At 48.7% G+C, this 26,868-nt stretch overlaps 1 protein-coding gene across 1 annotated transcript in view; it reads left to right on the forward strand.

The window, feature by feature from the left end:
• The first annotated feature begins 548 nt into the window (after positions 1–548).
• Positions 549–26,868, forward strand: part of LOC133355853 (ubiquitin carboxyl-terminal hydrolase CYLD-like) — a 52,029-nt gene continuing 25,709 nt past the window's right edge. Inside the window, 1 exon segment of the mRNA XM_061573260.1 lies at positions 549–733. The gene's annotated coding sequence lies outside the window, so the exon portion shown is untranslated.

Below are 26,868 nucleotides of genomic sequence, written 5' to 3' on the forward strand. Positions count from 1 at the left end.
ACGCGAGGAGGTGGGTTGACCAGCACCACGCCCGGCCGCCTTTGTCTCCCCAGTGACGACTTTAACACACCGCAACCAGGTACTCATTTGAGACCGAGTCGACCTAGGGGAGGCTCAGGACCGGTTCGGATAATCGTCGCCGGTGTTGTTAGCCCTGAGCTTGGAATCGAATTTTATTCTTAGGTTTTTTCGGTAAAGTCACGTAGGTATCGAACTCGGGTGGCCAGGTGGCCAGGTGGCCAGGTCCGGTGCCCTTCACGGCGCTAACCGCTCCCCCACCGCTCCCCCCCCACCCCCCACGCCGCCCCCACAATGACGTCACCGTCACTTCAGCGTCACGCAGCCTCCGCCGTCAGCGCGCGGGCTCCTTGCCCATTCGGGGGCGGGGGGCGGGGGGGGTAGCGCGCGCAACGCGACGCGATTGGTCGAGGCGTGCGCGGGGCGGGGGGGTGCGGGGCGGGGGGGGTGCACGCAACGCGACGCGATTGGTCGAGGCGAGGGGGGGGGCGTGTCTATCCGCGCGAGGATTTTGTAACGCGCGAGGCGGCCGCTTCTCGGTGTTGGTGGCCGAGGCGCAGAGTTGGTGGCGTCGGTTGTGAGGAGATTTGACGAGCCGAGGGATTTTATCGGTGACTTTGAGCGTCCACAACAAAATTAAACGACGAGGAGGAGCACTTGGGAGTCGAGATAAAAAGTTGAGGCGGTCGACGCTGACGGAAGAGAAGTGCGAAAGGCGAGTTTGAGTGCGGCGCTAAACTCCGTTGGCTTTGCGTGCCCTAGGCGAGGCCTAGAGTAGGCCCCTGGTGGTGTTGTGGTCTTGACACCCCTTCGTTGCCGACGTTTAGGCAAACGTTCTTATCGCGATAAATGTAAACATTTATTTGTTGCACGTCGGTGTCAAACCTTTGCGAGTCGAAATGCGGGCGGGGGGGTGTGATTTGTGTTAAGTTGCGGTAGTTGTGTGCTGTCGCTGATGGGATTATACCGTACGGATATGCGGGTTATAGCGCACGAGTCGTATTAGTAAGTTATACGGTAATGTTTAACACAAGTCTACTTATCAACAACATTATTGGGGTTATTTCAGTTTGAGTATACAACGGTATTGTGTATAACCACTTTGTATGCGTTGTGTGCAAAATGCACGTAAACCACGTCACGTACGTGTACTGCATTACCACTTCCCGTATTCTACCCTGGATTGTAAAAGGAACTATTCCCCCAGCGTTTTAAAACCCATAGTTCTCAACTCACAGGGAAATTAAGTTGTCAGGTCTATACGGCGTACAGCCGTTTCAATACGGGCAAAAAAATGTGTCTTATTTGTGTTTACTGCCTTGTGATGGGACTCTATAGGATGAACGTTGAGATTGATAAGGGCACGGGGTGACCAATGATGTCTGAATTGGTATGTTATTAGGTAGGGCACTGATAAGGGGGGTTGACAGGTATGTAGTAGTGTAATGTATAGCAGTGTATAGTAATGTATAGTGTGGTGTATAGTGTAGTGTATAGCAGTGTATAGTAATGTATAGTGTGGTGTATAGTAATGTATAGTGTAGTGTATAGTGTAGTGTATAGCAGTGTATAGTAATGTATAGTGTGGTGTATAGTGTAGTGTATAGCAGTGTATAGTAATGTATAGTGTGGTGTATAGTAATGTATAGTGTAGTGTATAGTGTAGTGTATAGCAGTGTATAGTAATGTATAGTGTGGTGTATAGTGTAGTGTATAGCAGTGTATAGTAATGTATAGTGTGGTGTATAGTAATGTATAGTGTGGTGTATAGCAGTGTATAGTAATGTATAGTGTGGTGTATAGTGTAGTGTATAGCAGTGTATAGTAATGTATAGTGTGGTGTATAGTGTAGTGTATAGCAGTGTATAGTAATGTATAGTGTGGTGTATAGTATAGTGCAATGTGTAGTGTATAGGGGTGTATAGTGTTGTGTATAGGATGAACATATTCTTAGGTTTTTTCGGTAAATTCACGTGACTTTACCGAAAAAAACCTAAGAATATGAATCTTGCAGTCACGAAAGCTTCAAATATAGGATGAACGTTGAGATTGATAAGGGAACGGAGTGACCAATACGGTCTGAGTTCTGTAATAAGTTATAAGTTGGGCTGGTGCGCCTTGCAGTCCGGTACGAGATGTGTGTGTTGTGTGTCATGCCTCTATAATTCTGGTCTCGTCGCCTTCGGGAGAAAGTGAGATTTGTGGTTAAAAAATCACACGCAAAAATGTTGTGGGTTTACTTTCCAACACACCGGTGTGCTGAAGCAGTAACTAATTAGCACGTTTTGTTTACGTGACAAGCCGTACTAGTTAAATGTGTCGGGTGGTGGTGGGTTCAACGACACATTTACGCGATAGAACCCCCAAAACAAACTCGATTTGTGGATGACATTGGTCGCGAAAACCTACGTGCTGTACTGAATCTAGAGTAACAGTGGAATGTAACAATGTTGTCAAACCGCTCATGCAGCACTGGCCTTGAAATCAAGAAGTCGTCAATTCTGGTTCCCCATTACGGAAGTTAAAGCAAATGGTGCAATTTCGTGAATTCCCCATCCCACATCCCGCCGTGGATCTGTCCACCCGGCTATGCAAATGGACACACACCGCTCTGCAGATCGTCGGCAGGTGGTGCGTGTGATGGGGGTTAAAGTGTGGGTACTGGCACCTCTTCGAAGACGTGTGGCCAACGTGGAAGAGTAGGCCCTTCTGGAGAGGAAGGGGGGGGGGGGGCTCTCTCAACCTGTGGTACGCGTCCACGACCCCTCTCATCAAGAGTGAAGTGACAGCCGAAGCGAGAATGCCATAAACGTGCAATCGGTTTGCTGCGTCGGGCGTGTCCATTGCAGGAGGAGGATTGCGTTACGGGGCCATCCATTTAGTAGGTACGCAAAAAATCTGTCAACTTGAGCCTTACCCCCCCCTCCCTGTACGCACGAGGACTTTTTATACCCCCCCCCCCCCACCTGCGTACGTATGATTGACGCCCCCCCCCCCCCAATCCTATAGAACGGCCGATATTGAATCCACGCAGAAACGATCAAGGATTAATAATATTAAGCAAACAGTCCATCGCCGGACAATCTAACTAATTTGAAGGCCAATGTAGACAAATTATTATTGAGGCTTCACTGCCTCGCCCCCCCTCCCCCGTTTCCTATGCGTACATTGTCAGTAGACCCCCCCCTATCCCATACGCACGCGTACGCATTTGGGTTAATCCCCCTCCATGCGTACGTACTAAATGGATGGCCCCCTATGATGTTTGACCAACCGTAATATGCTCGTGTTGCCGTCTTTAAAAAATCTACTTGCTGTGCTTCCTTCAATAAACGCCACAGAATGCCCCTACTACGCACGTAGTGGGGGGGAGAGAGGGGGGGTAATGCATCCAACGGTGTCTCCCGTCTTGTCGTGATCCACCAACTGTGTAAGTTTTTTTTATTTGCCTCGCTTTGCCTGTGGACAAATCACTCCGAATTGCGTCCGATCTCGAGCGATCTGGGACGCTAAGCAGGGTTGAGTGTGGACAGTGCTTGGATGGGCGACTCGTCTAAATTGTTGTGGGGCAACGCAGTCAAATCCGTTGTACTGTACGATGCTACAACGTCTATTCACCCCCCCCCCCCCCGCGAGCATTCAGTAACCCGTCCTGCCCAGCGTCAATCGTAGTCGAATCCAGCAGTGGATTGACAACAGAAGGCTGAGATTGTGTAATGTTTATGGTCATTGGCAGTGTCCCCGCGCAAACTGCGCAGTTTAAAAAGGGAGCCGGGGCTACGACGAGATGGTTAACCCAAAGTGTGACGCTTCGCTGGGAATGTCTTGAGCGATGTGGCTCAGCGGGAGAGAGGGAGAGAGGGCGCTGCTCGCAATGAGGTTGCGAGTTAAAACTCTGGTCGACTCGGCCCATCAACTCTCCAGGGCTGATAAAATGAGTAACGCCAACAGTGGTTGTCCTATGGACACCCCCCCCCCCCGCCATAGGAATGTGGAATTTCCACCACTGCATCAGCGGCTTTTGACACGAGTTGAGCACCGCCTCGATGCTGCAGTATGTCACGTGACTGTCAGCAAAGCGATGCTTTAATCGAATACAGGTAGTCCCCGACTTGCGATGGAGATGCGTTACGACGACCCCATCGTAAGTCGAAAATATCGTAAGTCGAAGATGGCCTAGCCTACCCAGGAGTCTTAAAGAATGGTGATCATTTAGCAAAACAGAGCAATTTACAGTCCCGTACTGTATAAACTATATACTGTATGTATTTATTAATTACAATACTGCATTGCACAGTAAAATGTAAAGTGAAAAAAACAAGGTAAATTCTTAGCCTACCTATATGAACTGCAATTTCATAGAAAGTATTTGCAGGAAACAATCCTATCTGCTATAAAAACTTTTAACATGCATTGAACGTATCGTATCGTGGTAACCCTAAAATGAAATCGCTAAAGCTACGTATCATACATGCATTGGACGTATCGTAACGTATCATATTGTACTGTACTCACATAGATTCTGAAACACAGAACAAAAATACACGCGCTAACACCGTGACCACTTAACTCCGTCGACTGCTGGTGAGAGTAGGAGGCATCACCACACAAGGCGGGAGATGCGTACAGAACATCCCGGCAGCGTCCCAACGTACAGTATCGTACATCGTACGCTACTGCGTTTGCCTGCCGCGCGAAATGTAAAATATTTTACAATTTTGTCATATCGCTATCGCAATCGTAAGATCGAAATATCGTAAGTCGGGGACTACCTGTATATAGGATTCAGTTCAAACTCGTTATGTTCGTGCGAGCCTTACGTGTGCGCACGCATACAGAGTCCCCCCCCCCCCCCCGCTTAAAATGTGCAGCGACCACGTTGACAATGTCGATGGAAAGTTATAATACCAAGTGTTGTCTTACAAATTCACCCTCGTTGAGAAACGCACGCTCCCAACTATACTCCAACGTCTATGCTCCCTACAGTCACCAGTGTGGTGAAGTATGGTCAAAAATAACTCTTCACTTGATACAGTAAATTTGGCTGTGACGGTCCCACCTGAAGACGGAGACTTGTGTTGCCTCCGAAACGTCGTGATTTAATTGAGTTATTTTCATTTATTTTATTTTATTAATTTTTACCTACGTGACTTTACCGAAAAAACCTAAGAGTAAAAATAACTCTGACCTGTGTGTGGAAACCCTCGCCCAGCGGGAGCTTGACAAAGGGGCTGTTTGCATGCACAGATATGCCAGGTGACACTATACATATTTTTGTGCCTACCATCTCCTTCGCATGCTCTGAATAAGGTCTGTTGTCTGAAACACTGACACGGCCAAACAGTAAAAAAATGCGTCACGTTTACAGAGACAAATAGTTCACTGCTTTAGCCCACCTGTGTGTTGAAAAGTGAATCAACATCATTTACAATTTTGAGTGACGTTTCGCTGGTAATTACATCCAGTATCATCGGGCAATTTGCCAGAATGGTTCTGTCGTACCAATTTTTTTTTAAATGATGTTGATTCACTCTTCAACACACCGGTGGGCTAAAATAGTGAACTATTTGTCTTTGTAAACGTGACACATTTTATTTTACTGTTTGGCCGTGTTGGGTGGTGGAGGGTTACGACACATAAAAATAACGCATACTAACCCAAAAAATCTTTTATGAATAATATTGGGCGCGAAAGCCTACGTGTTAAACTTATTATATCATGTATAACTCTATAATGCAATGTTGGAGATGGTGGTAACCAATGCTCGGTCTGTATGTTTAATTGCTCTCAAGACAAGCTGTCAACACAACCTTGGAACGTTTCACGTTAAACCAGTTTAGGGTCGAGTCCTGGGGCTTTGGGTCCTGTCTTAATCTATTTCCTTGACTAAGAGCATAGTTCTTCCATCCAGGTCGAGTCCATATAGCCACAGGATAATTCCCGCCGCAAAGTTGTTATATCATTGTAATTTTTGAGATGTATAACTGCATTGATGGAATATTGATCGGCAGGTCACGTGTGGTGGATTGAAGTTTGGGTAATCCCCCAAGGCGTTTTAGTCGGTGTGGAAGAGGAGGCTAATATACCCTCTTGAAGGGCTCTCCAGAGCTCCCACTAGTGGAGGCTCTTCCTATGGTGGTAGTGGCATGAGAAATGCATTTCAGGGCTGCACATTTACCTGTGTGTGTGGTATGGACATATTCAACTGCATGTGTGCCCTCTGCTATAAGGTGGCTTTGAAGTTTTCGTGACTGCAGGGATCCACCTGCTTTGGTTCTTTCGGTAAAGTCACGTAGGTATAAAATAAATTAAATTAAATCACGACGTTTCGGGCGCAACACAAGCGTCCGTCATCAGGTGGGACAACCACAGCAAGAAACTTGTATAAGGTGGCTGTTAACGAGGCTGTGACGTTGGTTCACAAGAGTGGGTCACTTATTTGCCGGCGGTACATTTGTGTGCCCCCTTCTCACTTTCATACGTGCCTCCTCTTAGTGCCGTGAGTTGCATTTCTGTCGAGTCTTGGAGTGGTGAGGCAATGGTTGACGCACGGCAAAATGAACCTGGCTACCCGAGTGTGGTTCCTGGTCACGGCTAACATCAGTGGCGCGTAATATATCCCGACCCCGACGCCCCTGTATGTTTGTAGTTTGCATGTTCTCCCTCTCCATGGTCGTGCGGATTTTTCTCCGGGTCCCCGTTTTTTTCCACCTCATTTAGAATCAATATACTTTTAGAGTATTTTCCTGCAATACATTGCTATGCGATAAGCCGCTTCGTTGAGCTGAAATCGAACGATACAGCTCGGTGAGCCTTATCTGGTCAAATAAAATTAGTTTTATAGTTTTAATAGTTTATATATAAACGAGTTCTGGCCCCCCACCCAACTACACCAATCTGCACTGACCAGTGTGGTGAAGTATGGTCAAACAATCCCCCATGACGGACTGTAACAAAAATATATATATTGCACCTCCTTTACATCTATTAAGTAATAACTCCACCTTTATTTGTGTCTCCACATAAAATATGTATGGAAAGTTTATACAAACCGCTCGCCGCGCGGCCAGCTGTAGAAAGTCCATCTGATTATCAGCAGAAGGCTGTGCATCAGCTGATGGGATGTGTCAAAAACAACTTTTTTTTACTATGACATTTCTCAGCAGTGACGCTTAACGATTACTTTGCTTAATCATTTACGTTACGTCGTTTAAAACCAGTGCCTTATCGCACTCGAACACGTGTCCTGTGCTTTGTGTGTCTGTTGAATCTTTAAAGGGAACGGCTGGAGTTTTCCCCCCATTAAGTAACTGTTGGTGTGGAACCACGTGTTTCTAGATTGCGTTTAGAATGTATAATCCCATCCACTTCCAGATTATCACGTTTCGATCGCACAGACACGCTGCTGTTGTCAAGGCCGGTGGGTGTTCGTAAAAAAAATGTTTTTTGAGCAACTGGCCAAAAAATGGCTTATTTGTACTGCAAAGGGTGGCAGCTGCTAACAATGCGTTTCCTAAAGCTCCTTATTTCTAGATCACAAATATACGTGATAGCAAGGTCATGGGTGTAGCTCTTTCCTATAATTTTTTTCTGTGAATGTAAAGGTGCTGTGGATTTGTTTCATAGTAGAAAACTAGCAGCAAGTTCCCGGCTTTGCCCGGGGGAAACATAATTCAAAACTTGTCTTCTGTTAAAAACATAACATATGCATACACAAAGACTAAGCTATTGTGAAAGCCCGGCATTCCGCTTGGCTGTCCATTTGTCCGTCTACAGTAGTATCTACCGACTCTACAGTAGTATCTACTGACACTACAGTAGTAACTACCGACTCTACAGTAGTATCTACTGACTCTACAGTAGTATCTACTGACTCTATAGTAGTATCTACTGACTCTACAGTAGTAACTACCGACTCTACAGTAGTATATACCGACTCTACAGTAGTATCTACTGACACTACAGTAGTAACTACCGACTCTACAGTAGTATCTACCGACTCTACAGTAGTATCTACTGACTCTATAGTAGTAACTACCAACTCTACAGTAGTATCTACTGACTCTACAGTAGTATCTACCGACTCTACAGTAGTAACTACCGACTCTACAGTAGTATATACCGACTCTACAGTAGTATCTACTGACACTACAGTAGTAACTACCGACTCTACAGTAGTATCTACCGACTCTACAGTAGTATCTACTGACTCTATAGTAGTAACTACCAACTCTACAGTAGTATCTACTGACTCTACAGTAGTATCTACCGACTCTACAGTAGTATCTATTGACTGTAGTAGTATCTACCGACTCTACAGTAGTATCTACTGACACTACAGTAGTAACTACCGACTCTACAGTAGTATCTACTGACTCTACAGTAGTATCTACTGGCTCTATAGTAGTATCTACTGACTCTACAGTAGTAACTACCGACTCTACAGTAGTATATACCGACTCTACAGTAGTATCTATTGACTGTAGTAGTATCTACCGACTCTACAGTAGTATCTACTGACACTACAGTAGTAACTACCGACTCTACAGTAGTATCTACCGACTCTACAGTAGTATCTACTGACTCTATAGTAGTAACTACCAACTCTACAGTAGTATCTACTGACTCTACAGTAGTATCTACCGACTCTACAGTAGTATCTATTGACTGTAGTAGTATCTACCGACTCTATAGTAGTATCTACTGACTCTATAGTAGTAACTACCGACTCTACAGTAGTATCTACTGACTCTACAGTAGTATCTACTGACTCTATAGTAGTATCTACTGACTCTACAGTAGTAACTACCGACTATACAGTAGTATATACCGACTCTACAGTAGTATCTATGGACTGTAGTAGTATCTACCGACTCTACAGTAGTATCTACTGACTCTATAGTAGTATCTACCGACTCTACAGTAGTATCTACTGACACTACAGTAGTATCTACCGACTCTATAGTAGTATCTACCGACTTTACAGTAGTATCTACTGACACTACAATAGTATCTACCGACTATATAGTAGTATCTACTGACTCTACAGTAGTATCTACTGACACTACAGTAGTATCTACCGACTCTATAGTAGTATCTACCGACTTTACAGTAGTATCTACTGACACTACAGTAGTATCTACCGACTCTATAGTAGGATCTACTGACTCTACAGTAGTATCTACTGACTCTATAGTAGTATCTACTGACTCTACAGTAGTAACTACCGACTATACAGTAGTATATACCGACTCTACAGTAGTATCTATGGACTGTAGTAGTATCTACCGACTCTACAGTAGTATCTACTGACTCTATAGTAGTATCTACCGACTCTACAGTAGTATCTACTGACACTACAGTAGTATCTACCGACTCTATAGTAGTATCTACCGACTTTACAGTAGTATCTACTGACACTACAATAGTATCTACCGACTATATAGTAGTATCTACTGACTCTACAGTAGTATCTACTGACACTACAATAGTATCTACCGACTCTAGTAGTATCTACTGACTACAGTAGTATCTACCGACTCTAGAGTAGTATCTACCGACTCTACAGTAGTATCTACCGACTCTACAGTAGTATCTACCGACTCTAGAGTAGTATCTACCGACTCTACAGTAGCATCTACCGACTCTACAGTAGTATCTACCGACTCTACAGTAGTAAATACCGACTCTACAGTAGTATCTACTAACTGTACAGTAGTATCTACTGACACTATAGTAGTATCTACCGACTCTACTGCAGAGTCAGTAGTTACTACTGTAGTTTCTACCGACTGCACTGTAGTATCTACTGACTCTACAGTAGTATCTACTGACTCTACAGTAGTATCTACTGACTCCACAGTAGTAACTACCGACTCTACAGTAGTAACTACCCACTCTACAGTAGTATCTACTGACTCTGCAGTAGTATCTACTGACTCCACAGTAGTATCTACTGACTCTTCAGTAGTAACTACCGACTCTTCAGTAGTAACTACCGACTCTGCAGTTGTAACTACCGACTCTACAGTAGTAACTACCGACTCCACAGTAGTATCTATTGACTGTAGTAGTAACTACTGACTCTACAGTAGTAACTACACACATTGGAGTGGGGACATCACGCTGTTCAGGATTTATCTCAGTGTTTTGCTTCTGTGTGGTGTTTTTTTTCACCTTTTTGAAGTATGGGAATTGACGGCAGGAACTTCTTGACGGGTAACACACTTTTATTAAATCCTTTAGGTATCACAATACAACGTGTGGTCTCTCTTCTTCCTCCGACACACTCCACTAATCTCGTGTAAGCTCTAGGCCTCTGGCTACACACAATATACTCGACTCGTGTAAGCCCTATGCCTCTGGCTACACAATACATTCGACTCGTGTAAGCCCTATGCCCTGGCTACACATAGTACATTCGGCTCGTGTAGACCTATGGCTACACCCACTACACTCGCCTCTGGGTTACACAGAGTCCCGGTCCCCTGAGGACAGCGGGGCTAGGTACCGCAGGGCTCTAGGTCTTCATCCCCGTCTTCCTTCTTCGCTGGTTACACACTGCCCTTACGCCTGTGTGCATCCCCTTTTATAGCCCCTGCTCACGAGGGACGGAGCTGATGCGGCGTCGACGTGAGCGTCGTTCCTTAATGACCCAATCACGACGCACTCTCTCTACGATCCGCTTTCCCCAGCGCGTGTTAACATTACTCCACCAATCACACTGCGCTGCCACCTGATCACTCCCTCTCAGCGCGTCACCACCTACACAGCCAATCATCACGCACTGTGCATACGATCCTTAATCCCAGCGCGTATCACCTCTACATCACCCCCTCCCACATAGCTTGCAGCCGGCCCGGCTGTTAACCTACAACACAACATAACGCAACGCAGTAATAAAGAACTCCACATCCCAGTGTGCCCCGTAACACAACAACAACAACATAACACTACCTTAAATATGAAGCAATATACAGCCCGACGAACAACACAATAAAAGCGAACACCGTAAAACGAACGCGCCAAGTGTCACTGTGACCCACGCAGTGCCGAGGCGCTCCGGCTGCCTCGACTCCGCACGTGGTAGGTTACACAAAGTAGCGCGACCTAGCGCGAGTCCGTCTGGCCGGTCCGTCGTATGGAACGGGACGTTGGCGACCGTCCGGTGTCTCCGGCAGCTCTAGACGGCACAGGTCGGGCCTGGAAGGACCGGCCCCGCCGTGAAGATCCGGCCGCCGGTGGTCGGCAGCAGTCAGTTCCGAGACACCTGGGAGCGGATCAGGCGGAGACATGTGAGGAGCAGGCAAGGACAATTCCCCCTCAGGGTTGTCGGTCACGTCACATGCTCGGCCCTCACGACACAAGGGGAGGCCATACGGAGGCGAGAACGGTTTCAGTCGGGAGGGGTGGACGTACCAACGGCGTTTCCCCCATTTTATCTGAACGCACTGGGGGCGTGCCACCCGCACGACCTCCACGGGTCCCCGCCATGGCTTCAACAATTTAGGCGACGTGGCCAAAGGTGCCTGAGGGCAATGCAGCCAGGCCTTGTCACCTGGTTCCCAATTGTGCACGGACACCTTCCGTGCCCGCAACCGCTCGTTCGCAATTTGGCGAGCCCGCGAATTAAGCCGTGCGGCCTCCCTTGCCTCTGTCAGTTTATGAATATTAAATTTAATATGCTCTGCCAATTTAGAATTAGTTCGTGGTGCGGGCAGACCCAGCTGCGTTTCCATGGGCGGGTCGGCTTCCCGACCGTACATTAGAAAAAACGGGGAAAACCCCGTAGCTGCATGGGGGGCCATTCTATACGCGGCAAGGACCCCAGGGACCTGCAGGTCCCAATCAACATGCGACTCACACACCTGCTGGCACAGCATAGAGGTCAATGTCCTGTTAAGCCTCTCCACCATCCCGTCCGTCTGCGGGTGGTACGGGGAGGTACGCACCTTTTTGGTACCCAACAGGTCGCACACCTCCTGCAGTAATTTACTCGAAAAATTTTTCCCTTGGTCAGTCAGCAAGCGTTCGGGAGCCCCCTTGTCCAGGACGTAGCCCTGGACAAAGGCGTCCGTCACAGCCGCCGCCGACTGGTTGGCGAGTGGCCACGCCATAGGCCACCGGGTAAAATATTCGACCCCCACCAACAGGTACTTATTACCCCTAGGCGTGACCGGAAAGGGCCCCAGAATATCGAGTGCAACGAGCTCGTTAGTGCGCGAGACCTGAATAGATTGCAGCGGTGGATTAGCTGCCACGGGCGGTGGTTTCCGTCTGGCGCACTCAACACAACCCTTCAGAATATTCACCACGTCACCCCCCATTCCCGGCCAATAATAGTCACGCTGAAGCAGGGCAAGCGTTTTGTTAACTCCCAAATGCAAGAGGCGTTCGTGTGCGGCCAAGACAACCTTCCCCCTCACAGCAGAAGGCACCACAATCGCATGCCGCCGGGACAAACTGTCCCATCTCATCAACAGGCCCTGCTTAAGCTCGTAGGAGCCAGTTCGGTCGTGGCTACCTTCGGAACCCTCCGTCTTTCGGCGCAATGCCAGCAGGGAGCTGTCCGCCATTTGGAGACGGCCCCACTCAATCAACGACAGTGAGAGCAGCGAGTCCTGACCCCCTGGGGTAGCGGGACCATCCCCAATTGGTGTGCTCGCGGTCGCAACCAACGCCTCCCTACCTTCCGTAACCGGAGGTTTACAGCGCGCCGATCCCGATAAGCACGCACATTTGTGACAAGGCAACAACCGCGACAGGGCATCGGCATTCGTGTGTCGCAACCCTTTACGGTACGTAGTCGTGAACTGATAGTCCTGGAGGACTTCCAACCACCGCGACAATTGGCCCGAGGGCTGGGCAACCCGTAATGAATACTGGAGCGCCGCATGGTCCGTCCGGACCGTGAAATGACGACCATAGAGATATGGCCTGAATTGTTGTACAAAAAAAACAATGGCAAGTAGTTCACGACGGGTGACGCAGTAGCGCTGCTCTGCCGGCGACAACACCCTGCTACCATAGGCGACCACCCGTTCGACCCCTCCAACGACTTGGGACAGCACTCCCCCAATGCCCGTGTTGCTAGCATCCGTGTCTAGCAAGAAGGGACTCTCAAAGTCCGGATAGCACAAGGGTGGGGCCCTTACCAAGGCGTCCCGGAGGGAGCAGAATGCAGCCTCCTCCTCCGGTCCCCACCGGAACTTCACTCCTTTTGCCGTTAAAGCGTGCAAGGGCTTTGCAATGGTGGCGAAGTGCTCAACGAATCGGCGATAATACGAAGCAAAACCGATGAAACTGCGCACGTCTGACACTGACGTGGGCGTCGGCCACGAACTGACACAGTCCGTCTTCGCAGGATCGGTAGAAATCCCCGAAGAGTCGACAATGTGACCCAAGTACCTCACGGATTTACGAAAAAGATGGCATTTGGCCGGTTTAAACTTTAATTTAGCCGATCGCATTCGCAAGAACACCCCTCTCAATCGCTGGAGGTGTTCTTCGAACGTTTTACCGAAAACAATGACATCGTCAAGGTAAATGAGGCACGTCTCCCACTGCAAGCCCGACAAAACCAATTCCATAAGACGCTGAAACGTCGCAGGAGAGGAGTGAAGTCCCATGGGTAACCGGTTAAACTGAAACAGGCCCCCTGGAGTCCGGAATGCAGTCTTAGGCTTAGACTCCTCGTCGAGTGGCAACTGCCAAAATCCGGACAATAAATCAAGAGTCGAGAAGTATCGCGCACCGGACAATGCATCGAGAGACTCGTCCATCCTGGGGAGCGGATATGCGTCGGCCACCGAGATCTTATTCAGGCGGCGGAAATCGACGCAAAATCGCAGGGACCCGTCCTGCTTTTTAACGAGCACAATAGGTGCTCCCCAAGGACTGGAAGAAGGCGAAATAATGTCGGCTTCCAGCATATCGTTAACTGCCGACTGAACATGTTCCTTCTCAGCAGGACTCAGTCGGAAGGGATTTTGCCTGACCGGTGCCGCATCGCCCGTTTCAATGTGGTGGCGTAGCAGGTCCGTGCATCCGATATCATACTTATGTTTACTGAAGACATCCGAAAATTCAATCAGCAACCCGCGCAACGCACCCAACTGTAGCGCTGACAAATCGTCAGAGTCCGCGCACAGCATATCAATCCAATCTAGGTCCTCCTTTGATGGTACGCTATTCGTGGGGCTCGGATCAGCCTGCGCAACCAGCCTCTCCTCCGCAGGGACCCGTGCCGCGTGAGCCAGCACGGTGCCCTGCTGAATGACGGCCGGCCGCGCCCCAGCGTTTAAAACCATGACAAACGGATCCCTGTCTGCCCCAACCAAAGTGTGAGCCACCGATAAATCGAGACCTCCAACAGCCCTATTAGAAGGACCCAAAAGCATGGCCTGTTCCGAGGCCTCCTTCCCCCATGGCTTCCGTAACCGGAGGGGAATCAACATTTGTGAACCCGGGGGCACGTGCACGGTCTGTGTTGCTAACGCCTGAATGGTAGCGCACGCCGTCCGAATTACATTAGGGCTCGTCAAAAATGAAATACGGCGACCCGATGGTAGTTCAATGCAACGCTGATCAATGAGAATTTTGATGGGCATTTTCGCCAAAAAATCAGTGCCCAATAGGCAAGGAACCGCCAGGGAAGATGAAACGAAAACGGGTCCCGACAATTTGATATCACCAATGCAAATGGACGCCCTAATCTGACCGATAATGCCCAACGATCCCCCGTTAGCGGCGTAAAATGGCACATCCACCGGAAGAAGCGGACGACATTGTACCGGGAGAATATTATAAATGAGATCCGAAATAATAGTCGCCGATGCCCCCGTGTCCACTAACACCCTGACCTCGACCCCATCAATCGATCCGGTAACGACGGATGAACCCGCTGAGGCAGCCACTATTCTGTGCCCCAATTCCGACCATTTAATGTCTCCCCGGTCCCGGCCGAACCCCCCTCTCCGAACCGAATCCCCGAACTCTACTCGGCTCTCCCTCGTCGCAACGCGACGACCCATACGTGTCGAGTATGCGGGCCAAGCATGTGAGGTGCCGCGACTTGCCGGGGTTTGCAGTGATGACTTGGGGCCTTGGTCGTCGTCCAGCCGAGGTCCCATGGCGCGCTGACGTGGGGCGCGGCAACCGGAGGCCACGTGGCCACGAAGGCCGCAGTTATAGCAGGTGATGACAGTAGTCGGAGATCTCGGTTGCTCCAGCTTGCGGGCCGCTCGCAGAGGCGAACGACCCCCCGACCTACAGTCCCCCGCTCGTCCCGCGATGAACGCGTCCTCTCGTGGGCTGACGACTTGGGGCACGGTGTCAACCGGACCCGGAGTTGAGGGCACGGCAGCGTTGCAGACGACCCCCTGCTTCCGTTGAAGGACCTCGTGCGCTTGCATGCTCGTGGCGACCCGTAATGAAGAAATATCGGTGTCGTCGGCCGTGTTGATGGGGACCCCCAGGTCCTGCGCCAACTTGAGCAGCTGCTCCAAAACCATCGCATCTTGGCCCTCCTCGTCCATACGAGGGAACGCGGCGTCAGCGAGAGCGAGCAACGCCGTGCGGTAGGCGAGCACGGTCTCCGTGTCCGCCTTCCGTCTTGCGTAGAAATGATGGCGGCACGCCGAGGGAGGACCGTAGACTTTGGCCATGAGAGCCAGCGCATCCTTGAGCGTGGAGCGGTCCGACCTGCGTGCGGACGTGAAGGCCGCGAGCGCGTTGTCGTCCAGCATGGCAGGCAGTGCCCGCAGTGCCGTAGCGTCGGACCAGGCGGACATCTCTTGATGCGCCAAAAATCTGCGCTGAAATTGGCTCCAATCCCCGCCTTCCGCCTTGAATGCTGACAACGTGGGAAGGCGCTGCTGAAAGATAAAGTCGTCCTCCTCCTCGTGCTTCCTCTCTGCCCCCCCGTCGGTGTGTAAGATGGCGGCCCCAGTGGCGGGTGTGTGATGGCGGTCCGCCGCGCGCGTTGGTGACGTCAGCGGCCGCGCATGGAGAACCGCTGCCACGTGGTGATGGCCGTTCCCGCCAAAAGTTGGAGCGGATGAAATGGCGGGAATCGCCAAATCGTTTTGGCGGGAATCTGCAGGGCGACCCTGTAGCACGTCGGCCGCCGTCCCCGCTCCTCCCGACGAGCTGATCTCCGCCAAGATGGACGCGGCGGCGAGCAGCAGCTCCGCCAGACGGGAGTGTGCCTCGCGAAGCACGGTGTCAGTCCCCCGTCGCTCGACCGGCGCCGTCGGTGGATCCTGCCCCGTGGGCAGCTCTTCTTCCTCACCCCCTGATGCCCGCTGGCCCGCGTCGTCGAGGTTGTCCTCGTGGTCAATCCCGTGGGTCCGACGGTTCCTCCTTGTATCCATGCTTGGAGGACCGTTTCACTTCTGACGCCAGTTGAAGTATGGGAATTGACGGCAGGAACTTCTTGACGGGTAACACACTTTTATTAAATCCTTTAGGTATCACAATACAACGTGTGGTCTCTCTTCTTCCTCCGACACACTCCACTAATCTCGTGTAAGCTCTAGGCCTCTGGCTACACCCGATACACTTGACTCGTGTAGACCCTATGCCTCTGGCTACACACAATATACTCGACTCGTGTAAGCCCTATGCCTCTGGCTACACAATACATTCGACTCGTGTAAGCCCTATGCCCTGGCTACACATAGTACATTCGGCTCGTGTAGACCTATGGCTACACCCACTACACTCGCCTCTGGGTTACACAGAGTCCCGGTCCCCTGAGGACAGCGGGGCTAGGTACCGCAGGGCTCTAGGTCTTCATCCCCGTCTTCCTTCTTCGCTGGTTACACACTGCCCTTACGCCTGTGTGCATCCCCTTTTATAGCCCCTGCTCACGAGGGACGGAGCTGATGCGGCGTCGACGTGAGCGTCGTTCCTTAATGACCCAATCACGACGCACTCTCTCTACGATCCGCTTTCCCCAGCGCGTGTTAACATTACTCCACCAATCACACTGCGCTGCCACCTGATCACTCCCTCTCAGCGCGTCACCACCTACACAGCCAATCATCACGCACTGTGCATACGATCCTTAATCCCAGCGCGTATCACCTCTACATTTTTAACGGGAAGGAGATCCTCCCGTCACCGCTCGGCTCGGGGCAACCACGAATGCGCAGATGCGTGCTATGGCGCCACGTTCAGCGTGGTAAAATAATAAATTGTTATGAAGTGTGATTTTATTAGTTTACATTTGACCGATGGGAAAAACGAATAGCGCGTTTTCGCCGGGGGCTTATTGCGTTGTATGTACTTTGTTGAAACGAATACCCAACAGTTTGTCAGTTAAACGCGTTGTAAAGCGTGTGCAGACAGAGAAAGAAACAGACAAAAATGTCTTTTATAGGTATGATATCGTTTGGAAGGTAAAAAAAACTAATGTGATATGAAACATTTGCAGAATGTGTAAATCAATATTGAGTGTGTCTATAAAAACAGATGGTAAGTACACCAATCTTTCTGCCCATGTTGAAGTCTTCTCATGGAAGATACTAATAGCATTTGTCACCCCAATTGTACCGACCAACCCACTTGACTCGCGGTGCCACCTATTTTACGTGCTCAATGAAAGTGAATTAATGTGCTGACCTAAGGTTGAGAAGCTGCCCTGGTGTAATGTTACTGAACCATTACACCACCATCTCCTGGCGCGCCATTGGAAACAATGGAGAAAATGTCTTCATTCCACCTGCCTTTTTACACCCAGCCATATGCATGGGTTAATCACAGTGCTGGCAACAACTTGTGCAGTGGAAACCTACACAGACTATCTTGCCCATGAATCGTGATGATGATCGAATCACAGTTATTCAATCGGCAGACAGATCTCGTGTGGTGGGGTAAAGTGTGGGTACTCCGGTCCCTTCCGTGACGTCTGGGCAGCGTGGAAGAGTAGGCCAAACACACATTCTAGTGGAGGCACTTTTTCCAGCAGTTGCGTGGACAAGAAATATCAGGGCAGCAACTGTACCTTTACCTAGCCTTAAGTCGGAGCGGTAGTGCAGTGATTAGTGAAACTCCGCTATGAACCCAGGTATCTGAGTTACATTCCTAGCCACGGCTAACAGTGGCGAGTGATAACTAAATGTGTGCTGGTCGCCCCCCCCCCCACTTCACCAACCCGCACTGCACCGGCTGGGTGACGTATGGTTGAGGAACCTCTGTGACCGACACGGCGTGTGGCCAGGCATGGATTTAGTAAGTGTCTGTAAGTTGTTGTTGTTCTTAACACCTTTTATGTGGTTTTTGCATCCAGATAGTCTACATGCTTTTACAGCTTTTACAATACTGAGGTTGCAAGGTTATTTTTGTTGAACCCTAGTCTCATAGCTCAAGAGACTGGGATAGTCTAATTTGCAAAAAGTGGTATAAGTCTCCATCATTGGGGGGGGGAGGGGGATGTTTGCCTTGCGTATAATCCCAGTTGTGTAATTTGCAGTGTCATTTTCGAATCTGACAAACGTGGACCCTGACGCCGGCACCACGATGGCCTACCCTTGCGAATGACGTCGGGGGATCTTCATCGTCCACCGTGAAGGCGGACGGCGCGTATCGTCATGGTTGTTCCACCCGCCGCAGTATTAACCAGCGCGGCCGCTTGATTCGAACCGCGAAACTGTGCAACAAGTGGCGAACGCGTGACTGCTAGGCCGTGTCAGGTGGTGGCAGAGGGCGGTGGAATATCTGTTACGGCCACGTGCACTGTTGTATCAATTGGCTTCCCCCCCCCCCCCCTACTGTGATGCGTGTCGTGGTGTGGGCAGTGGTATCGCTGTCAAATGTGTTGGCATTGCAGCTGCACCGGGGTCCCGTGGGCCATATGGGGGGCCAAGTACCAGGTTCCTAAAGAGGAGGACGTTCGAGCGATGGCTGGGGCCCCATTTATTTCCTTGTGCCGGACTTCGACGCCACAACATGCAATGCTGCCAGGTGCATTGTGAATCGTTGTCCTAGGTCGTTGAGCCCGACTGGTACTACCAAAAGGGTTTCGTGTGAAATCAAGAGGCTTGTAGGGCCTGACGGACTACAGCTGCCAAACGGTTTGGTGTTAATTAATGTGGGTCAAAGAGTGAGACTACGGACAAAGATCCTGGCAAATTTCAGTGGAAATAATGCAGAAGGAGGATTGCAAATTGGAAGTGACCTGTTAATGAAGACGAACGAGTTGTAGTACCTGGGTGCAACGATGTGGTGCTGATGGATCACTAGAAGGAGATGAGAACAAGAAGAAGGGCTGGATGGCTGAAATGGCGAGAGATGACTGGTGTGGTGTACGATAAGAAGCTCCCAGTTTGGTTGAAGGGATTAGTGTCCAAGACGGTGGTGAGGCCGGTTGCTATTGTATGGGGCCGAGTTCTGGGGCACAAGAAAGAGGGAGGACCAAGCTACGTCAGTCACAGTGATAAGGATGTTGTGGTCGATGTTGGGTTTAATAAGGAAGGACAGGGTGAGAAATGAAGAAGTGAGAGAAAGACTCAAGGTGATAGAAAGCACAGAGAAGATGAGAGAGAGAAAAGGCTCTGGTGTGGTTCAGTCATGTGGAGAGACAACAGGGACATGTGGGTCAGAAGGTGCAAGTGATGCAAGTGGAAGGAAAATTAAGAAGAGGAAGGCAGAAGAAGAGATGGGAGTGGGGGGGCGATGTGGTGCGATTGGACATGGTGGGCCGAGGATCGGAAAAAGAGATGGCGCAGGACAGGGCAGCATGGAGACGGTTGGCAAGGATAGCGGACCCCTCGTGAGTGGGACAAACGCGTGGAAGAAGAAGAGGGACTACGACTACCAAAGGGTTCTGTGTGAATTCAAGTTCATTTATTAGGTATAGCCCTGTGAGCCATTCGGCTCTTGGATCGGGTGCAACCGCAACAAACAAAAACATGAACAAGAAAACATCTTAAAGTGAATATGTGACTAAGTGCAAACAGAAAATCCAAGAAAAGACAGCAAAAAAAGCACGTACACCAACGCTGTGTGCAAAAATCGCAGTGGGATGCAAGTCAAACAACAACAACAACCACAAGACAACTTGGATTAAGGCCATCAGTCTTACTCCGTACTACAACAAACAAACATGGCCAAACCAGTAAACTTTTCGAAATCACCAAAATAAAGCAATGAAACAGTGATCATAGGAACTGTGACGGAATTTTCACAATAAACGACAAAAAACATGTACTACCAAAAACCCTGCAGCCATAGCTGGCTGCATGAGTCACTCCACAACAGCAGGAGCATCAATCGGAGTATTAAAATTTTTCAATGCACCTTTAAGATCAGCACACTAAATCAAAACACAGGTCATACTTTGCAGCGATCATCCGGAGCGAAACATTGTATTTTAGGCCACTGAATAGCACTGGCAGCTAGGGGTGTACAACTCCTCTAGAGCAGTTTTGAGTGAAGATCTCATAGGTAGTGACTCAAGTTGCAATTTATTGGCGATAGCATTCCAAGAGTTTCATAGAGCCAGACTACGCTCCTCAAGGGTTGAGTGATTCAAGTGGCTTTGAGCTAAAGTAAGGGCTACCAAAGGGATCGGTGTTAATTCAAGATGCTCATAGAGTGAGACTTCAGGCGACCAAAGGGTTTAGTCATTGGCGTAGCTATCGGGTGTGCAGGCAGACTGAGTAACTCCACTGGGACCCACGGGCCAGGCACTGGGAGGGGCCCGGGCGATGGGTTACGAAGATGGACGGGACAGAATTTAACGGGGGGGGGGGGGGGGGGTCGCGTTTCATTTCTTGCATCAGGGCCCATGCCATCCACGTTTATACCATCGGGCGTGTGTGTTTTACACACACCACCGCACACGATGCTGCGTGTTGCCTGCAGCTGACTTTTGAAGTCCATTGGTTCGTCTCTACGAGCCCCAAGCCTTTTATGCTGGAGCCCAAGAATATTAATATCTTGGCATTTAACCGTTCACCACCCCCTGCTATTCAGTGCATTTGTACAATCTTGGGTGATTCTTAGCTTTATGGATCTATTTTTTTTAGTTTTGCTAAGTTTGCATCACCGTTTTTAGACTCGCACAGATTTCCTTACCCCATTTGCCTTGTGTTGGTCTGATGTAACGTAAGGTTCGTACAAAACAATACAATTATGAAAAGTATATTTAAGATCACACATTCGGCGTGCTTAAAAACAGCAGCCCGATCCAGAGCTGGATAAGGTTTAGAGCATTATACGTGCAATGCGGCGATCGCATGACATGCATGCCAGGCATGATGGGAGTTGCAGTTTTGTGCTGTTTGTGGCGTGTCGTTGATGCTATTTGTATGCAGCCTGCAAGGTGTATTCTCTTGTGATGGGCTTCTCTTTCACAATCGCAAAAGTGCCCGCCGCGTCGCTCCCGTACACGCACATAAACTTGTTGCACAACGAGGGAATGCATATTGCACATCACCACCACCACCGCCATCACCACCCACACCTATTAGCCGCCACTGTGGTAAAAGTGCGCGCCGCGCGCGAGTTTACGGTGGTGATTTGTATGCGGGGATGGGTGTGGACTCGCTTGGTCGTTGCAGTGTGCTCTGTGTGTGTGTGTTATGGGTGTGTGTGTTATGGGTGTGCAATGTGGTGTGTTGTGATGTGTTGTGGGGAGCGGTAGTGTAGCCGTTAGCGTGCCGCGCGCTATGAACCCGGCGACCCGGGTTCGATTCCCGCTCACGGCCAACACAAGTGGCGATTATCTGAACTGGTCCTGGGCCTCCTCTAGGTTAACTCAGCCTCAAATGAGTACCTGGTGCGATGTGTGAATATCGCCACTGGGGAGACAAAGGCGGTCGGGCGTGGTGCTGGCCACCCACCCCCTCGTGTACCATTCCAGCCTTCATAGGTGCTCGCTAACAGCACTTGCCCCTACAGTCTGTTAAGGCTATGCGGGGGATCTTTGTTTTGTGATGTGTGCCGTGTATTTCACGCGCTTTGTACGTGATGTGAGGCAACGTAGCGGTTAGCGCACTGCGCTACGGACTCGGCGACCCGAGTTCGATTCCCGCTCGCGGCCAACATCGGTGACGATTATCTGAACCGGTCCTGGTCCTCCCCTAGGTCGACTCAGCCTCAAAGTATTACCCAGTGTGGTGTGTAAACAATGCCCACTAGGAAGACAAAGACGGCCGGGTGTGGCGTTGGCCACCCACCCCCTGTGCTTTGTGTTGTACTGCCCTTTCACTAACGGCACTTGCCCTAACATTCTGCTGTGGCTATGGGGGGGGAAATCTTTGTTTTGAGTGTTGTTATTGGTTGTGACGGGTGTGGTATGTCGGTGTGTGACGGGTGAGGGATGTGCCGTGCGTGACTACATGCAGCATAGCGACGCTGTGTGCACTGCAGTATTAATAGCAACTGCGGAAATTCCGCTCGCATGAAGACGGGGTTAATTGTGTTGCATAAACAAGCTGCCTTGCTTTCGCTCGCGCGAAAGATCAGCTTCGGCATTGGGGCCGAGCTCGCCCAGAATCTCGCCCATTTTTCCCATCGCCACTGATGCGTCAACGTCGCTCATCGCGTACGCGGACGCTAACGAGACATTTGTACGAACGCTCAAACGTGCGCCATGAAGCGTGGAGAAGTGGACGCCTGGCACTGCGTGGAGAGATTGACAGAAATGCGTGGATGAGAGGACGCACGCAGGTTTGAGACCTCGATTGGCTCAGTTGGCTGCGTACGGTGCGAAAGAAGTTCCACATACAGTAGTAGAAGCCCTCTTTAACGATGGCAATTGGTTCCACGAAACCGGTCGTTAAAGATTTGGTCAACAAGCGAGTATGGGAAAGACATGTTAAAGGCTTAATTCATTCGGATAGCATCAAACGTTACCCATTTTCGCTCGAAAAACTTACTTAATGATCTTCTTGTTTCTTTCGGTAAAGTCACGTAGAAGGGAAGTAATCAAAAATAATAAAAACAAAACATAATAAAACAATTCTCACGACGTTTCGGCTACAACGCAAGCAGCCGTCTTCAGGTGAAGAATGAGACACTACCAAACTAGGAGCTTATATATAAGCTGCATTGGGGGTTGAAGAGCGCCTTAACAAAAAGAATGTGCATGTGAAGAGGGATTTAGCATATTCATGGAAAATGCGTAGGCGTTGGGCGGGGGGGTGTCAAAGTCATATTATGCCCATGCATTATGCAGGATCAGCAGCAACCAAGGGGGGTGCAGGGATTAGCAGTAACAAAGGAAAGGAATGTTAATGATATGTAGCTGCAGTTACTCAACAACCACGTAGAAAACTAAAGTATAAACTACATAAAAAACTAAAGTATAAACTGCATCGCACCATCAGTATACTTACTATACTCTATAATAAGCTGAGTTACTAACAGCAAGTAATACATTACAATTTTACCTCGTAAAAATTCTATAATATGCTTCCATCTAAACCTTATTCTCTTACATCACACGAGCATATACCGTACTATATACTGCCATAGATAAACCCAACATTAAATTATATACTGTATTGCTGTAAACCAACCTATATCTTATACATTTAATATCACACTATGTATTATTCTACACACCCTAATGTGTATCGAAATGGTTTATTACGTCCTTCCAATGATTGCTGAGCCAGAATCCATCTTCTCGGTTAAAGTTGTCTCTGTGTTTGTATATGTGGATCGCCTCATGAACGAATCTCTCATGATAGCCAGATGGCTTGCAGAGAACCTCTGTCTTGGAGAAGTCAATATCATGTGAGCCCACTGAGTTGTAACAGTGATCTGCCACGGCTGAGGTGTTAGTCCTACCGTGTTTCAGGTCAGCTTTATGTTCACGGATGCGGTCCGAGACATGTCGTTTGGTTTCCCCAATGTAACTGCTACCACAGAGGAAACTTAGTTTGTAGACGCCAGGGTACTGTATGTCTGGAACCACATCTTTTACAGACGGTACCAGATCACGGATTTTATGTACTGTGTTGAATCGGACCTGGATCTTGTGTTTAATCAGGATTTTGGAGATCTTTTTTTGTGACCCCAGATCTCCAAAATCCTGATTAAACACAAGATCCAGGTCCGATTCAACACAGTACATAAAATCCGTGATCTGGTACCGTCTGTAAAAGATGTGGTTCCAGACATACAGTACCCTGGCGTCTACAAACTAAGTTTCCTCTGTGGTAGCAGTTACATTGGGGAAACCAAACGACATGTCTCGGACCGCATCCGTGAACATAAAGCTGACCTGAAACACGGTAGGACTAACACCTCAGCCGTGGCAGATCACTGTTACAACTCAGTGGGCTCACATGATATTGACTTCTCCAAGACAGAGGTTCTCTGCAAGCCATCTGGCTATCATGAGAGATTCGTTCATGAGGCGATCCACATATACAAACACAGAGACAACTTTAACCGAGAAGATGGATTCTGGCTCAGCAATCATTGGAAGGACGTAATAAACCATTTCGATACACATTAGGGTGTGTAGAATAATACATAGTGTGATATTAAATGTATAAGATATAGGTTGGTTTACAGCAATACAGTATATAATTTAATGTTGGGTTTATCTATGGCAGTATATAGTACGGTATATGCTCGTGTGATGTAAGAGAATAAGGTTTAGATGGAAGCATATTATAGAATTTTTACGAGGTAAAATTGTAATGTATTACTTGCTGTTAGTAACTCAGCTTATTATAGAGTATAGTAAGTATACTGATGGTGCGATGCAGTTTATACTTTAGTTTTTTATGTAGTTTATACTTTAGTTTTCTACGTGGTTGTTGAGTAACTGCAGCTACATATCATTAACATTCCTTTCCTTTGTTACTGCTAATCCCTGCACCCCCCTTGGTTGCTGCTGATCCTGCATAATGCATGGCATAATATGACTTTGACACCCCCCCGCCCAACGCCTACGCATTTTCCATGAATATGCTAAATCCCTCTTCACATGCACATTCTTTTTGTTAAGGCGCTCTTCAACCCCCAATGCAGCTTATATATAAGCTCCTAGTTTGGTAGTGTCTCATTCTTCACCTGAAGACGGCTGCTTGCGTTGTAGCCGAAACGTCGTGAGAATTGTTTTATTATGTTTTGTTTTTATTATTTTTGATTACTTCCCTTCTACGTGACTTTACCGAAAGAAACAAGAAGATGAATCCCTGCAGTCACGAAAGCTTTAAATCGAAATTTACTTAATGATATTTAATCAATGCATGAAGTAATACTTACTGTACCTACAACAGCCCGCTGTTAACAGGAGAATGGTCGGTAAGCGAACACATTGGGCTCTGGAGGCACTACACTACTATACACTTCACTACTATACACTACACTACTATACACCACTACTATACACTACTACTATACACTAAACTACTATACACTACACTACTACACTACACTATACACTGGGCTCTGGAGGCCTGTCGTTAAGCAATTAATCATTACCAAGGGTGGTCGTTAAAAAGGGTTCTACTCTACACTACACTATACACTACACTACTGTACACCACTACTATAAACGACACATTGGGCTCAATGGAGGCCGGTCGTTAAACGATTACGGTAGTCATCAACAGGGATGGTTGGCAAGAGGGGTTCTACTGTACATACATACGTCTTACTGACTGTTCAGAAAGCGTTCAGTGGGTTTCGGTGAAAACGCGTCGAGAGAAGGGGCCGATGACCGAGAGACCAAGAATAGTGCCGGAGCGGCAGCCAGAGGAGGAGGCCAATCCTGCCGGAGAGGACGTCCACAATGGAGGTGGAGCGATGAAATCAACTCGTACGCCGGCTGCTGGGCGGATTATTACATTGATTGTTTCGTGCGGTCAGCGAAGGGACTTCGTTTCACTGATTCGTTTCTTAAGTGATGTGGCCACCGCAGAGAAGTTTGCGGGCCAGCCACTGCTTTGGAGAGGAGGCTTTTATCCAGCGGTGAATCGATCATGGTGGGTGGTGGCGAACGTGCAGCAATCGTAAACAAAAAAAACAATGATCGTCTATTAAAGATGCGTGGAAGCGAGGGAACGTGTTGAGCCTGGCCGGTGTGTTTGATCGCATACTGTTGAGTCCGGTTCCTTTACTTTTTCAAAGGGATCATGTAATCGTGCTTTAATCTTATTCTGTTAGGCGAATGCCACACTGGGATTCGTCTATTTGCCATCTGTTCCTTCTCATTCAATGGGGAGAGACACCAGTTCGGCTGTCGAGTGATAACTGTATCTTTTCATTATTTGTTTTCCCCTTTCCCCCCCCCCCTTTACCAATTAATTCCGGATTACGCTGTGTCGGTCTCAGGTCACGAGTCGAAGTTATTCACTCGGGACCTCTCGCAGAGAGCAGCAGTGCAGATCATTGTTGGAGAATTGTCCCACATACATCTCACATCCCTTCAAGTGCCACGATGGTGAGATGTTAACTCCCTCGCTTCGTACACAGGATGTCTTGGGTTCGATCCCAACGCCTGCTGTATATTTTTAGTTTGCGGTGTTCTCTCCGTGGCCGCGTGGACTTTTCCCCGGGTCCTTCGGTTTTTTCCTCCACATTTAGAATCGTGCGTTTAGAGTGTTTGGCTGCTGCGAATTTCCACGTTATGATGAGCCGCTTCGTTGAGCTATCAATTTGTGGCCAGGTCGCTTCTGAAAATGAGCTGTACAGGTAAGGATCAAAGTTACAAATCACATTCGCCACTGAGAGTTAACATTTCTGAGGCATGGAATTCAGCCGTACTCAGCGCGGAACCAAATTAACGTGATCATTTTGTTGTTGTTCGTGTACATTCATTGAGGAGCGAGCTGAGACCATCATCAGCATGTTACATTTTGAGAACCCGGTTTAATCACT

This window comes from Lethenteron reissneri, chromosome 52, assembly GCF_015708825.2.
Source record: "Lethenteron reissneri isolate LAM-NWPU_2019-01 chromosome 52, ASM1570882v1, whole genome shotgun sequence".
Classification (NCBI taxonomy): Eukaryota; Metazoa; Chordata; class Hyperoartia; order Petromyzontiformes; family Petromyzontidae; genus Lethenteron; species Lethenteron reissneri.